This window comes from Triturus cristatus, chromosome 8 (assembly GCF_964204655.1).
Source record: "Triturus cristatus chromosome 8, aTriCri1.1, whole genome shotgun sequence".
Taxonomy (NCBI): domain Eukaryota; kingdom Metazoa; phylum Chordata; class Amphibia; order Caudata; family Salamandridae; genus Triturus; species Triturus cristatus.
The window spans coordinates 390,808,721-390,825,425 of NC_140591.1; positions in this window are offsets into that span (position 1 = coordinate 390,808,721).

Sequence of the window (16,705 nt, forward strand, 5' to 3'; positions counted from 1 at the left end):
GATTCTGGGTAAGGAAACGTTGGGGGATCCACGCAAGCCATACCTCCCTGGAAGCCGCCGGGTGTCTAGTTTTCAAAAATGCCTGGGTTTGGTAGGTTTCCCTAGATGGCCGCCACGCACCGGGCCAAAAACCAAAGTGACCCCCCTTGCAAAACCAGGTGGTTTGGCGATAGGCCATCTTGATGTCGCCTCACTACGTTTGGGGCCCTTGCCTGCCGCGGGTACTTGGGCCTCCCACACAAGTGAGGCACCATTTTTACCGGGAGACCTGGGGGAACGCTGGGTGGTGGTAAATTTGTGTGAGCCCGGTGATGCCACTACTTTCCCACCCCAAAATGTGTGAAAAAAGTGATTTTTTGAGCAAAAATTGAGGTTTGCAGGGGATTCTGGGTAAGGAAACGTTGGGGGATCCACGCAAGCCATACCTCCCTGGAAGCCGCCGGGTGTCTAGTTTTCAAAAATGCCTGGGTTTGGTAGGTTTTCCTAGATGGCCGCCGCGCACCGGGCCAAAAACCAAAGTGACCCCCTTTGCAAAACCAGGTGGTTTGGCGATAGGCCATCTTGATGTCGCCTCACTACGTTTGGGGCCCTTGCCTGCCGCGGGTACTTGGGCCTCCCACACAAGTGAGGCACCATTTTTACCGGGAGACCTGGGGGAACGCTGGGTGGTGGTAAATTTGTGTGAGCCCGGTGATGCCACTACTTTCCCACCCCAAAATGTGTGAAAAAAGTGATTTTTTGAGCAAAAATTGAGGTTTGCAGGGGATTCTGGGTAAGGAAACGTTGGGGGATCCACGCAAGCCATACCTCCCTGGAAGCCGCCGGGTGTCTAGTTTTCAAAAATGCCTGGGTTTGGTAGGTTTCCCTAGATGGCCGCCGCGCACCGGGCCAAAAACCAAAGTGACCCCCCTTGCAAAACCAGGTGGTTTGGCGATAGGCCATCTTGATGTCGCCTCACTACGTTTGGGGCCCTTGCCTGCCGCGGGTACTTGGGCCTCCCACACAAGTGAGGCACCATTTTTACCGGGAGACCTGGGGGAACGCTGGGTGGTGGTAAATTTGTGTGAGCCCGGTGATGCCACTACTTCCCCACCCCAAAATGTGTGAAAAAAGTGATTTTTTGAGCAAAAATTGAGGTTTGCAGGGGATTCTGGTTAAGGAAACGTTGGGGGATCCACGCAAGCCATACCTCCCTGGAAGCCGCCGGGTGACTAGTTTTCAAAAATGCCTGGGTTTGGTAGGTTTCCCTAGATGGCCGCCGCGCACCGGGCCAAAAACCAAAGTGACCCCCCTTGCAAAACCAGGTGGTTTGGCGATAGGCCATCTTGATGTCGCCTCACTACGTTTGGGGCCCTTGCCTGCCGCGGGTACTTGGGCCTCCCACACAAGTGAGGCACCATTTTTACCGGGAGACCTGGGGGAACGCTGGGTGGTGGTAAATTTGTGTGAGCCCGGTGATGCCACTATTTTCCCACCCCAAAATGTGTGAAAAAAGTGATTTTTTGAGCAAAAATTGAGGTTTGCAGGGGATTCTGGGTAAGGAAACGTTGGGGGATCCACGCAAGCCATACCTCCCTGGAAGCCGCCGGGTGTCTAGTTTTCAAAAATGCCTGGGTTTGGTAGGTTTTCCTAGATGGCCGCCGCGCACCGGGCCAAAAACCAAAGTGACCCCCCTTGCAAAACCAGGTGGTTTGGCGATAGGCCATCTTTATGTCGCCTCACTACGTTTGGGGCCCTTGCCTGCCGCGGGTACTTGGGCCTCCCACACAAGTGAGGCACCATTTTTACCGGGAGACCTGGGGGAACGCTGGGTGGTGGTAAATTTGTGTGAGCCCGGTGATGCCACTACTTTCCCACCCCAAAATGTGTGAAAAAAGTGATTTTTTGAGCAAAAATTGAGGTTTGCAGGGGATTCTGGGTAAGGAAACGTTGGGGGATCCACGCAAGCCATACCTCCCTGGAAGCCGCCGGGTGACTAGTTTTCAAAAATGCCTGGGTTTGGTAGGTTTCCCTAGATGGCCGCCGCGCACCGGGCCAAAAACCAAAGTGACCCCCCTTGCAAAACCAGGTGGTTTGGCGATAGGCCATCTTGATGTCGCCTCACTACGTTTGGGGCCCTTGCCTGCCGCGGGTACTTGGGCCTCCCACACAAGTGAGGCACCATTTTTACCGGGAGACCTGGGGGAACGCTGGGTGGTGGTAAATTTGTGTGAGCCCGGTGATGCCACTACTTTCCCACCCCAAAATGTGTGAAAAAAGTGATTTTTTGAGCAAAAAATGAGGTTTGCAGGGGATTCTGGGTAAGGAAACGTTGGGGGATCCACGCAAGCCATACCTCCCTGGAAGCCGCCGGGTGTCTAGTTTTCAAAAATGCCTGGGTTTGGTAGGTTTCCCTAGATGGCCGCCGCGCACCGGGCCAAAAACCAAAGTGACCCCCCTTGCAAAACCAGGTGGTTTGCCGATAGGCCATTTTGATGTTGCCTCACTACGTTTGGGGCCCTTGCCTGCCGCGGGTACTTGGGCCTCCCACACAAGTGAGGCACCATTTTTACCGGGAGACCTGGGGGAACGCTGGGTGGTGGTAAATTTGTGTGAGCCCGGTGATGCCACTACTTTCCCACCCCAAAATGTGTGAAAAAAGTGATTTTTTGAGCAAAAATTGAGGTTTGCAGGGGATTCTGGGTAAGGAAACGTTGGGGGATCCACGCAAGCCATACCTCCCTGGAAGCCGCCGGGTGTCTAGTTTTCAAAAATGCCTGGGTTTGGTAGGTTTCCCTAGATGGCCGCTGCGCACCGGGCCAAAAACCAAAGTGACCCCCCTTGCAAAACCAGGTGGTTTGGCGATAGGCCATTTTGATGTTGTCTCACTACGTTTGGGGCCCTTGCCTGCCGCGGGTACTTGGGCCTCCCACACAAGTGAGGCACCATTTTTACCGGGAGACCTGGGGGAACGCTGGGTGGTGGTAAATTTGTGTGAGCCCGGTGATGCCACTACTTTCCCACCCCAAAATGTGTGAAAAAAGTGATTTTTTGAGCAAAAAATTAGGTTTGCAGGGGATTCTGGGTAAGGAAACGTTGGGGGATCCACGCAAGCCATACCTCCCTGGAAGCCGCCGGGTGTCTAGTTTTCAAAAATGCCTGGGTTTGGTAGGTTTCCCTAGATGGCCGCCGCGCACCGGGCCAAAAACCAAAGTGACCCCCCTTGCAAAACCAGGTGGTTTGGCGATAGGCCATCTTGATGTCGCCTCACTACGTTTGGGGCCCTTGCCTGCCGCGGGTACTTGGGCCTCCCACACAAGTGAGGCACCATTTTTACCGGGAGACCTGGAGGAACGCTGGGTGGTGGTAAATTTGTGTGAGCCCGGTGATGCCACTACTTTCCCACCCCAAAATGTGTGAAAAAAGTGATTTTTTGAGCAAAAATTGAGGTTTGCAGGGGATTCTGGGTAAGGAAACGTTGGGGGATCCACGCAAGCCATACCTCCCTGGAAGCCGCCGGGTGTCTAGTTTTCAAAAATGCCTGGGTTTGGTAGGTTTCCCTAGATGGCCGCCGCGCACCGGGCCAAAAACCAAAGTGACCCCCCTTGCAAAACCAGGTGGTTTGGCGATAGGCCATCTTGATGTCGCCTCACTACGTTTGGGGCCCTTGCCTGCCGCGGGTACTTGGGCCTCCCACACAAGTGAGGCACCATTTTTACCGGGAGACCTGGGGGAACGCTGGGTGGTGGTAAATTTGTGTGAGCCCGGTGATGTCACTACTTTCCCACCCCAAAATATGTGAAAAAAGTGATTTTTTGGGCAAAAAATGAGGATTGCAGGGGATTCTGGGTAAGGAAACGTTGGGGGATCCACGCAAGCCATACCTCCCTGGAAGCCGCCGGGTGTCTAGTTTTCAGAAATGCGTGGGTTTGAAAGGTTTCCCTAGATGGCCGCCGAGCCCTGGGCAAAAAACCAAAGTAACCCCCCTTGCAAAACCAGATTACCTATTGTTACTACAGCGTGAGAATTTAGGAATAATACTGCAAAGAAAATGTGGCAGACAATTTGAGGTTTACAGGACAATGGGGATAAAAAATATTTTTCAAATCACTAGAGAGACATCACCATGAACTCCCAAGGGTTTTCGACAATATCTACAGTTGGTGGGTTATTCTTACATGGAAAGTGTACCTTGGCAGAGAAACAAAAGACAAAGATTCCGGCACAACCATCTATTCCTCAAACACACACACATACTGGTTGGATTTGGCACGAGGGCAAGTCATGGTTCAGTGTATTAAATTTTATTAACAAGAGATTTCACAAAAATGAAATGCACTGTCAATAATTAAATTCACAAAAAACCAAACCAATGACTTGCAGCTCGCGAGCTGTAAAGCCACGTCAAGGCACCAACCACTTTACAGGCCATTCACACACCTTTCATACGTGATACAAACAAGACCATTCGCACCACCAGGTACAAAAGCAACACAGTACAAAAATCACCAAAAAGGGACAAGGTACACCCTGCTTCAGAAAGACAAATATTACTGCACAGTCATCTAACCCGCAAGCACACACACATACTGGTTGGATTTGGCACGAGGGTGAGTGATGGTTCAGTAGATAAAATTGTATTACCAAGTGATTTCACAAAACATGAAATGCACTGGTAATAATTGAAAGGGCAAGAAACTGAACCATTGACTCACAGCTCGTGAGCTGTAAAGCCACGACAAGGCACCAACCTCTTTACAGGCCATTCATACACCTTTCATACGTGTGAGACATACAAAACCATTCACATCGCCAGCCGCGGGCCCATCACATAACAAAACTCACACCAGCACACAGCGCCATTCAAGGGCCCATCACTTTCACACGCCCACAATCCAGACACAGCAACTACACAGGCTGAAGGATTGCGTGGAGTGGCACTCAGCTAGCAGTGTGTGTAGTGACCAGCAGAAAGTCACTACTCACACACAGCCAGCCAAGCACCAGTCGACACACACCGCTAGCCAAACGCCAGTCCACGCACACCGCTAGCCAAGCGCCAGTCCAGGCACACCGCCATCCAATCGCCAGTCCAGGCACACCGGCAGCCAATCGCCAATCCACCTACACCGCCAGCCAAGCTCCAGTCCACGGACACCACCAGACAAGCACCATTCCACGCACACCGCCAGCCAAGCTCCAGTCCACACACACCACCAGACAAGCTCCAGTCCACGGACACCACCAGCCAAGCTCCAGTCCACGGACACCACCAGCCAAACACCAGTCCGCACACACCACCAGTCCACACACACCGCCAGCCAAGTACCAGTCCACGCACACCGCCAGCCAAGCACCATTCCACGCACACCACCAGCCAAGCACCATTCCACGCACACCGCCAGCCAAGCACCATTCCACGCACACCACCAGCCACGCACCAGTCCACGCACACCGCCAGTCCATGCACACCGCCAGTCCACGCACACCGTCAGCCAAGCACCATTCCACGCACACCACCAACCAAGTGCCAGTCCACACACACCAACAGCCAAGCGCAAGCCTACACACACCGCCATCACATTTTGGATTTTTTTAGAAAAAAATAAAAACACAAACAAATTGCAAATAGATACAAATCTTCTAACAGAAAATCAGCAACTAAATACATTGCACTAACACCAACCTTGAAACAGAATCATATTTTCCAAAGAATACAGACCAGGCAGTTCACTTTACCACTCATGAATCTTCCCAGAAGTTTTTACGCGTGTGGTACGCTCGGAAACAAGCAGAGAGACACAGTGCAGGATGAGAGGGACAATCGGGGCAGTACATACGACTCTCCTTCCGCAAACCTCTTCGCCAACAGACTCTACATCTCCTACTGGGAAAATCTTTTGCGGGTGTGGGAGGAATGTGATCTGGAAAGTGGCGTTCTTTCAATCTAGCAACATCCTCCACCAGTCCAACTCTAGGAACACTTGCCTGTTCCACTACAACAAGGCTGCCTATTACAGACTCCTGAAACTTAGCAAAAGTCATCTTTGACTCAGGGCAAGAATCCTGGAACACAACAAAAGCATTAAACATTGCCAAGTGGAAAAGATGGATAGCCAACTTCTTGTACCAAATGTAAGCCTTACGAAGAGCAGTGTAAGGTTCCAACCTCTGATCTACTCTGTCAACACCACCCATGTGCCTATTATAGTCTAAAACACATACAGGTTTGCGCGCTTCAGCGACCTGACCCCAAACAGTCACAGGTGCAGTGCTTTCATCATGGATGGAAGTCAGCATGTAGACATCTCTCCTGTCTGTAAACTTCACAGCAAGAAGCTCCTGGCAACGCAACGCACTGCACTGTCCCCGCACAAGCTTTTGACAAACAAGTTCTTTCGGAAAACCTTTACGGTTACAGCGGACTGTGCCACAAGCAAAAGTGTCCACTTTGGCCAATTCCCTGAACAACCGCACACCAGTGTAGAAGTTATCTACATATAAATGGTGGCCTTTGTTAAAAAATCCTCTACCAAGTTCCCAAACAATTTTCTCAGTCACTCCAAAAGTGGACGGACAACCAGGGAGGTTAAACCTAGATTCCTTACCGGTGTACACCCTGAAATTAGAGACATATCCAGTCCTACTGTCACACAGCATATACAGCTTTATTCCATAGCGTGCCCTCTTACTAGGAATGTATTGCCTAAAAACCAAGTGGCCCTTGAACAACACCAAAGACTCATCCACTGCAATTTCTCTACCAGGGGCATAAATCTCAGAAAATCGATCAACAAAGTGATCAAGGACAGGCCTAATCTTAAAAAGACGGTCACAATCAGGGTGATCTCGTGGCAACGCTAAACCATTATCAACAAAGTGCATCATCCGAAGCAGAAGCAATACCTGTCACGAGTCATGACTGCCGGAAAAATAGACGTTGCCATCAAGGGACTGCTAGACCAATATGAAGCCAATGATGGCTTCCTTAGCAAGCCCATCAAAAAAGTTAAACCCAAGAACTTCTTCATCTCTTCAACATTTGTGGGAGTCCACCGGGTAGCTCTAGAGTGTGGCTTAAGACTGGCACTGTTGTCCCTCAAAAACTGTTCGGCATACAAATTAGTCTGCTCAACAATCTCTGCCAAAAACACATCGTCCATAAACAACTGAAAAAAATTTACAGGCAAAAAGTTCTCAGTATTCACTCTAGACCCTGGAACACCAGTAAACTCTGGAAATTCCGGCTGCACCATGCCAGGGGCAACCCAGAGGTCATCACTTTCAACGGGAAGACTTGCAGCCCCAGCCTGCAGCCCAGATGTCTCTTGCCGCACTACACCAACGGAAAGGCTTGCAGCCCCAGCCTGCAGCCCAGATGCCTCTTGCCGCACTACACCAACGGGAAGCCTTGCAGTCCCAGCCTGCAGCCCAGATGTCTCTTGCCGCACTACACCAACGGGAAGCCTTGCAGCCGCAGGCTGCAGCCCAGATGCCTCTTGCCGCACTATCGGCACATCAGTCTCCTCCTCTAACACAGGCACTTCATCCGCACTAAGAGTATCTTCATCATCCGATGACCCCATACGGAGAGAAAACTCACTGCCAGAATAGTCCCCTGCCCCCTCTCCCTCAGAAACAGAGTCAGTCTCTGACCCAATATCAGAGGAAGACTCAAACAGCAAACCAACAACCTGCTGAGCAGTCATCCTGCGGCTAGCCATTATACCTACTAAGATAGAAGACTGCACAAACAAGTCAACAACAACCAACAATGTGCAAACCAAGTAAGTAAAGAAATGTGTACCTTATATCAATAAGATCAATGTACTCAAAAACTATACAATCCAAAATCAAAAGAGACAGCTGCACTCACCAGAAACAAACTCTGCAGTGACACAGCAAAGACCAACGATATCAAACTAGAAAGAAGAAAAAAAAACAAATTACTCACAAGACAACAAAATACACATCGAGCACCAATGCAAAAAGTTTTTGAAACTCAAAAACCAAACATACTGCTATTATTACACCATTTGCAAAAAAAAACAGGCAGAGAAATCAAACACATTTGCATTGTACTGTGGTAAATAAAATATTACGCTCTCAGAATTTTTAAAATATAAATAAGATCATGCATAAAGCAAGAGGCTGAGTCTGTGGTATCAGGTTCATAAAGGGCTTTATTACAATAACTCGAGTCAAAGGGAGAATATTACCATCACCAAAAAGGATCTGGAAGGGGACTCAAAAGTATTCTCAATATTCTCAAAACATTATTCACAGAGTACAGTATATATACATTTCTCAATTGTACGTAAGCAAAAGAGCAAGAGAGAATGAGATAAGAGCATGTGGGCGTGTAAGTAGGCGTGAAGGTGGGCGTCCATGTGGGCGTCCACTTGATGATAATGGGTAATTTGTCATGTGTGGGTGGATACCTGGAGGGGGTTGCGTGATCTGCTGGAATTGTACTGGAACTTTGCCTTACTTGTGCTCAACTCGAGCATGACGTGTAACTGACGTGGGGAGGGTTGCTATGCAACCGGACAAGTCTGGAAGTGAGGCCTTCAGTGAGTGAGGCCTTCAGTGTCAGGACGACCAGCACATCTTGTATTATCTGATATCCGATGTCTGGAGCAGGGACTGATTTGTGACATAGGTTGCTCATCACCAAGAGCCGATGTGGCATCTATTTCTTCATTTACTTCATTTACTGCAGAGGCCTTACATGGGGGCTATGGGCTTTTTACTGACGTGAGCTTTGCAATCTCACAAAGAGAGACAGTAGGGCTGGGCTCCCTCCTTGCAGATGGGTCGCGTTCATTCCTCCTTCACCAGGCAAGAATGTGGTTTCAGTAAGAGTAAGCAGATAACCGTGCTCAATACTGTCTCGGCACCTCGGTCGGGGCCCCTTTGGCTGAGGCCCAAGTGTGCAAGGCCAAGGAGACGTAGCTGCAGCTTTCAGAGCGTTCTGAGGCATGAAACCTCTTTTCGGCTCTGGCTGAGCCATAAACATGGGCTTCATGAAAATGCAGGAAAACATGATGAAAAACGTGTAGGCCTCAATACAGATTTGTCGTTTCTCTCATGGGAGACTGGATGATGGCAGGCCACGTTATAGCATAAGCATCATGATAGAAAGGCCATGGAGGGGAAATACATAGGTTACATGTATGTGCATATAAGCGTTTGGGGGGGGCACATGGGGACACATAGGCCTCATAGATTTTTATTTTCCTCATTCCCTCCTTGTACCCTAGTGAACCCCCTATGTAACGTCTATTTTCATGAGACAGTCGATCTGTTCTTGCAGCATTATTTTTCCATTTTCAATGCTTTGTAAATAGGGATGTGGAACACATGCAGTAGCACACAGGCCACAAATGGCCGGGCCACACTGCAGACATAGGCAACAACTGAATATCATTAATAGTATCAACCCACAGACGGTCAACACTTTCCATCCCCAAGCCGATATTAATCCCCAGAGCCAACCGGACCATGTCCACATGCCTGGGTCTTGATGTATGTTTTGGGCAATCTTGTGGAGCCTTGTTATTGCTTTGTATTCTTTGGCATCACCGTTGATGGATGTAATGAAGGCAAACCATGCTCCGCAAGAACCATTATGGGAGAACGGAAAAGGAAAAAGAGGCAACACTCCCTTTACCTTCTGATACGGGGGAAATCGGCCACAGACCCAGCAGTCTGTAGCATTGCTAGTCTGATGTGAATGGTGCAGTATCTGAATAAAGGTATTGTTGCGTAAGGCAAGTCGATATGATAACTCATGGGATGGCAGATCACTAAACGTGTGTTTTGTGGCATCATTAGTGGAGGAGTGTAAAAGTGAGGCAATAGGAGGAAAAATAGCATGTAGTATTAAGCTGATACATATTATCGTGATGCACAGAAGAGATAGAAAAATTACAGTCACTATACATCTACCACGTAATATTTTACAGTATTTGCCTTTTATCTTGCTCTCTTATTTTTGCTTTATGTTATTGTCCAAGATCTTGTGTGAGCCAGAATACATGTTCAACCGCTTCACCACCTAGTGGACTTAATTGATCAAACGGGTTCTGACTTTTTAGATCAAAGTTTAGCTTTGTGGAAACTTCTGGGGAGTCTCCTCTAGAAAATGGTGTTCAAAGTCTTTCCTTTGTAAAAGAGTGGTGAAGGTGCAACCATCCTTTCCGCCCTTTGACTTTAACGGCCGTCCCCGTGGTCCAGAGCACTGACTTTGGCGCCTTCCATCCAGGAGCGATGGAGTATTCTTTGACCTGGGTGTTGTCAGGGAAGGCGGCAGCAACCTGCGAACAACAAGAGAGTAGTGCAGACATCAAGGAAGCCAGGTAATCTGTCAGCATGTTACTATCAACATCAGTAATCTTTTAGGCATTGGAGTGCCCCACATATTTGGTGGTCTACCAAAGACCACTTCATAGGGAGATAAGCCTGTTCTAGAATGGGCTACCATTCGCATGTAAAAGAGGGCAACCGGCAGGGCTACCATCCAATCTACACCTTTGTCTGCGCAAATTTTTAATGTCTGATTATGTCTTTCTACAAGGCCTGCTGCTTCAGGATGTCGCACACAATGGAATTTCCAGGTATACCCTAACAGAAGGGACACCTGCTTCATTAGTACCAGGACATATTTGTAACCTCTACATCTGTTTATTTGGATATAATCCATTTGGAGCACTTCAAAAGGGTGGTCAGGTGGATGGAATCCACCTTGTTCCATCGGAATGCCTTTACCTGGATTGAATTGGCAACAGATCATACATGTTCTGACCTTTTGTTTCGCTGCTGCACGCAGGTGCTTGTTGAACCATATATTCTGTAAGCTATCTATCATTGCTTTCTCTCCTAAGTGTGCAGGACTATGTGCGGTATTTATAATCACTTGTACCATCGAATCAGGAAGAAACCATGTGGATTTGCCCTTATTCATCCAACCCTGATCAGTCAGTACCCCTCCTTGTTCCGACCATTTCTTTAATTCGTCCATAGTAGCATGTGTCTGTATGTCTTGTACATCCTTGGAAGGATCCCTAACTGTCATGGCTTTGGACAGTGATAGTATCTGTGATTTTGTCATGTCTAGTGGGGTCTGAGCTGTCTGTTTAGCTGTTCGGTCTGCCAGATCATTGCCTTGGGAAAATGGTATCTGTGGCTCTAGTATGTGCTTTACATTTTAGGATAGCTATGGCTGTTGGTAAATGTATTGCTTCCAGTAGGGCTTGAATAAGGGGGCCATGCTGTATCTTGGCCCCATCAGAGGTCAAGAAACCTCTTTCTCGCCACAGAATCGGTGTAAATGTTTACTCTCAGGTGCTTAGCTCTTATGCACGCTTGTGTCAGGGCGATGAGCTCTGCTGCTTGTGCTGACAATATGTCTATTCTTTTAGTCTCTATTATTACAGTATCAGTAGTCACTGCATATGCTGCCACTAATTCTCCCGCCCCTGTCCTCATGCATGAGCCGTCAACTTATAGTGTTAGGTCGGGGTCTGGGAGTGCAACGTCTGTCAAGTCTTGTCTTGCTTTAGTCACGGTATGTATTACTTCAACACAGTCGTGTGGTGAAACGCTTTCTGTACTGGAGGGCAAAAGGGTAGCAGGATTCAGTATGTTGCATCGTCTGATCTCTATGTGTGGTTTAAATAACGTTGGCTCATAGCCTGTCAGTCTAGCTACAGTCAGGTGTTGTGTTTGTGTCCGGTTCAAGAGAACCTCTACTGTGTGTGGTACTTGTACTGTCAGAGGGTGGCCCAGCACTATCGAGTCACTTTGTCTTATGGCTAAGGCCGTTGCTGCAACTGATTTTAGGCACGCAGGCAAAGCCTGTGCTACTGGGTCTAATGTACTAGAAAAATAAGCACAGGGCTCGTGTTTTCCTGCATGATCTTGTGTTAGGACAGATAGTGCTGTACCATCCCGCTCTGTCACAAAAAGCATAAACGATTTGTTGTAATCAGGGTTTGCTAAAACTGGTGCTTGACATAAAGCTCTCTTTAATTCTTCAAATGCCACAGTGTGTTCTTGTGTCCAAGGGAGGACTTTAGTAGAAGCTGTATTAGGGGCTTGGACTAATTCCCCTGAAAGATCACAATAAAACATGAGAAAAAGGGGAAAGCACCATACCTATTTCCTCGGCTTAATTTCTAAGGGGGCTAATTTCTAAGGGGCTTAATTTCTTAAGGGGCTAGCGGGAAGCGAACCTCCTCAGGGGCCAGAAGAAAGCCAATATTCTCCTCCTTCCCCCCCCTTTTTGACAGGATGAAATCTGAAACAGATTTCACTGCTGTCAAACACTATGAAACCCTGTGTCTTGTCAACACTATTAATCCCTGTGTGTAGCTACTGGGCGTAAGCAAAATTATAGGAGATACACAGCGTATTTGAAACGGCGAGAAATCCTTCAAATTAATGTACAAACCTCATTGTGTTAGCTCATAAGCTGGCCAAATGACATCTCATATGCAAATGTCCCTATTACATGAACCTACACCAACCTGAAGTCAATATTAATGCTAGGAGGCCCTAATAGGAATGCTAAATTACCTAAATATTCGGAAAACCAAGTTTAAGAACAGTTGTTAATGTTGATAATTAATAATTTATCTGCTAAAGAAATCAGTCATTTTGCAATAATTTCCACCTATACAATAAATAGCCTAATTTAAAAACAAGTCAACTTTTGGGGCCACCACTTACAAGAATGAGCTTACTAAAGCAAACTTTAAAAAGGAAATCCTGTCAGATATTTTCTCATTACCCTAAATACCGAGCCTCATTTGTCACTCTGGGGTGGCAGTCCTTATTTAAAACAGGCCTTACAAGAGTTAAGATGCGAGTGCACAGATCATAATGGTTCCTTAATGTCCAATCTGGAAACATATGACCGAGGCTGCCTGTCTATAAGAGAAAGGCAGTCATGTGATACATATTTAAGTCTTGCATAACTATTTTCTTCTTTTATTCATCACCAATACCAATTAGACATACACTGATAACGTGTTGTCTGCTATTTTGACAGCATGATAAAGGAAATATCATGTCTGTGAAATTTAGTAATTGTGAACAAGTTCCAGCCAAGCGCTGCGCAAAGATTTACGTCGTCACGTCCATCTCTGTGACGTCCAGGAGAACTTGTATCAATGCCAAACATACTGGTCAATACAACACAAAAACAAAACATATATAAAATACATATGCCAAGCCATCAGTATACCAAGCACAGAAAGCATAGACAATTACACTAACATATATAAATGAGCAGTGATGCGCAATTACAGTACCTACAGCTCAGAGGCGAACATTCTGGCCTGCTTAATTTGTCAGGCTTATAATCAATAACTGATTTACCTGCCCTATACACCCCCATCTGAAATCACCGTGTCAAGTCTGACACACAGAATCAGCAAGAATAATCAAAAACGAAGAACACACGAACCTGTTTGTTTTCTTTTATAAAAATGAGCTATGCATCTTCGTCAACACAATGTACCCTAATGTCCCAGACGAAGACGCACCTCTCATCTCTCCTCACAGACTTTTAACCACTGGATCATTTATCCAATGCAACTGGTGGCAGCTTGTGGCCACAATTAAAAAATGTCTGAATTTGAAAATCGTTTTTATATAGGCATATAGCCCTTAAAATTCCAAGCAAGAGCAACATTTTACTTTCTGGCCAGAAGCAATATAACAATTGTTAAAAAATAAAACAAATCTTCTCCATAGACATTTCTCGGGGCACTGGTTTCGCACAGAATAGAACAAGGGAATCTTTCTCGACTTACATTTCTCAGCTGCCCTGTCTTATCAGAGAAGCTAAAAATAGCCCCTCAGCGCGGCCTGAGCCTGGGCTGCCAGCCAACTTTTTTGTTGTTCCTACTCCTGGCCCCCAAGGCTCTCCGGCTGCAGGCATTACACAGATGCGATGTCAGAGAAGCTTTCTAAGCAGTGCCTCTGTTCCGCTCCTCTCACCGGCCCCCACCTACACTGGCTACAAGGTCAGAATCTGTCTCCGATTTCTGTATCACATTCTGCTCTACACAGCCCCCACCTTCTCCTCACTCTGAAGCTGTCAAAGACAAAAAGACTACTCAATTCCATAAAAACTGCAATAATTCGCCCAATTGAAAAATTATTTTTATATACAATTTGCTCTCAGGGGGTCATAATCTTACCGTCTTGACCCAGCACATTGGCTCACTGGACCACCAAGAACACAAACCTGTATTCTTAAACAATTTGCAAATTCGAAATACCCACAATTCTTTTTTTCAAGCTAAACTTTTCACTAATGATTTTTTCGTTAACACTTTGTACATTAGGGGTGTCATCAAATCACAGGTGTTGCTATTACCCTAGCTACACCCCTCTCAAGTCCCTTTTAACAACGTAATCAAATGTTGGACCATGAAAACACCAGCTATGCGCTGTTCGTTTGGTGGGAGGCTCAAGAACCTTTGGGCTACTATATCATTATTATATGTATCGTGGTACTTGCGGTGGCACTCTAACTGGTCTTTCTACTGGGGCCACTCTTGCTAGGTCCTCTGAAAGGACGGGATAAATACCAGCAACGTCAGTATTTCTTCCTCTGTCAGCCTGCGCTCATTTTACCTGCTCCACTTCCTCCTGTAACATCTTTTCCTTGGCTTTTCCAGACTCCAGTCTACTTCTCTCTGCTTCGTGAAACACTTACTCTGTCCTCCTATGTGACTCCTTGCGCCAAAACTCAATGGCATCCTTCCGAGCTGGTCTACATTTTCTCTTTCATAAGAGTGTTTCGTTGTCTGTCTACTTGTTCTGCTTTTACTCGGATACCTTCCTCAACTAATACGTTTTCTCGGACTTTGTCTGAATCCTCCCTACTTTTCTCTTCTTTTCTGAGCGCTTTCTCTGTGCGTCTATGCTATTCTTTACGCCATAATTCAATGGCATCTTTCTGTGACTGTCTGGCTTTCTTTTTCCATAATTATTCTTCTACTCTCATGATGCAATCTGCATCCCATGTCCCAACTGCGGGCCACCTCTGACTTTCGGCTAGATCCTTGGTGTAGTCCACCCATAAATCAAGAAATAATACGGCATCTAGGCCATGCTTATGGTACATAAAGTACCCTGGGGTGTCCCTAGGTGGAATGGGAACAGCTTCCTCGAGTACCCCTTTTCTAGTTTTGATCTGTCTTAATTTTGAAAAGAACGGCATCTTTAAACTTTGCTACTTGATTTTGAACACAATAAATTACAATAAACACAATAATGAACACTCATTCATACCACAATTTTTAAAACATATTAAAACATTTAACATTTAACATTTAACGAACAATGATAATTAGAAAAAACTAGTTACTGACATAATACTAACACTAGAGAATACTGAATTATATGCAAGACATACTAGATATACTGCTAAACAGTACAGATACACTGCTGAAACAGTGCAGACCGGATTTGTGTACCCAAACCCGTCTTGACCGGCACAACCTAATGTGCACGTCTAACTGCCTCCCCAGCTACGGTACTCACCGGGTAGCACGGAACGGAAGGCCTCGGAACTGAACTGGACTAGACCAAACTGGACTGGACTGGACTCGACTCGTGACTTTGATACTTCGGAACTTCGGAATCTGGTGGGCCTCTGTATACCTCGGACACAGCTCTCTCGCAGGTGGGCTCTGGGTAGGACAATCTGCGTTCCTCACCGCCTCGTATGGATGCCAGGTCGCAGTCTGTCCCCTTCGTTGGCCTGAGGGAGTTGGCGGGAAGACCCGCGACGTGCGCGCTTGAAGCCCGTCACGGCTATGGAAGGGGGCAAAACTGGACCTTCATCTCCGGCGTGTGGGGAAAGAGATGTAACTGTTCGGGCGCCATTATTTGGTAAATAAAATATTACGCTCTCAGAATTTTTAAAATATAAATAAGATCATGCATAAAGCAAGAGGCTGAGTCTGTGGTATCAGGTTCATAAAGGGCTTTATTCCAATAACTCGAGTCAAAGGGAGAATATTACCATCACCAAAAAGGATCTGGAAGGGGACTCAAAAGTATTCTCAATATTCTCAAAACATTATTCACAGAGTACAGTATATATACATTTCTCAATTGTACGTAAGCAAAAGAGCAAGAGAGAATGAGATAAGAGCATGTGGGCGTGTAAGTAGGCGTGAAGGTGGGCGTCCATGTGGGTGTCCACTTGATGATAATGGGTAATTTGTCATGTGTGGGTGGATACCTGGAGGGGGTTGCGTGATCTGCTGGAATTGTACTGGAACTTTGCCTTGCTTGTGCTCAACTCGAGCATGACGTGTAACTGACGTGGGGAGGGTTGCTATGCAACCGGACAAGTCTGGAAGTGAGGCCTTCAGTGAGTGAGGCCTTCAGTGTCAGGACGACCAGCACATCTTGTATTATCTGATATCCGATGTCTGGAGCAGGGACTGATTTGTGACATAGGTTGCTCATCACCAAGAGCCGATGTGGCATCTATTTCTTCATTTACTTCATTTACTGCAGAGGCCTTACATGGGGGCTATGAGCTTTTTACTGACGTGAGCTTTGCAATCTCACAAAGAGAGACAGTAGGGCTGGGCTCCCTCCTTGCAGATGGGTCGCGTTCATTTCTCCTTCACCAGGCAAGAATGTGGTTTCAGTAAGAGTAAGCAGATAACCGTGCTCAATACTGTCTCGGCAC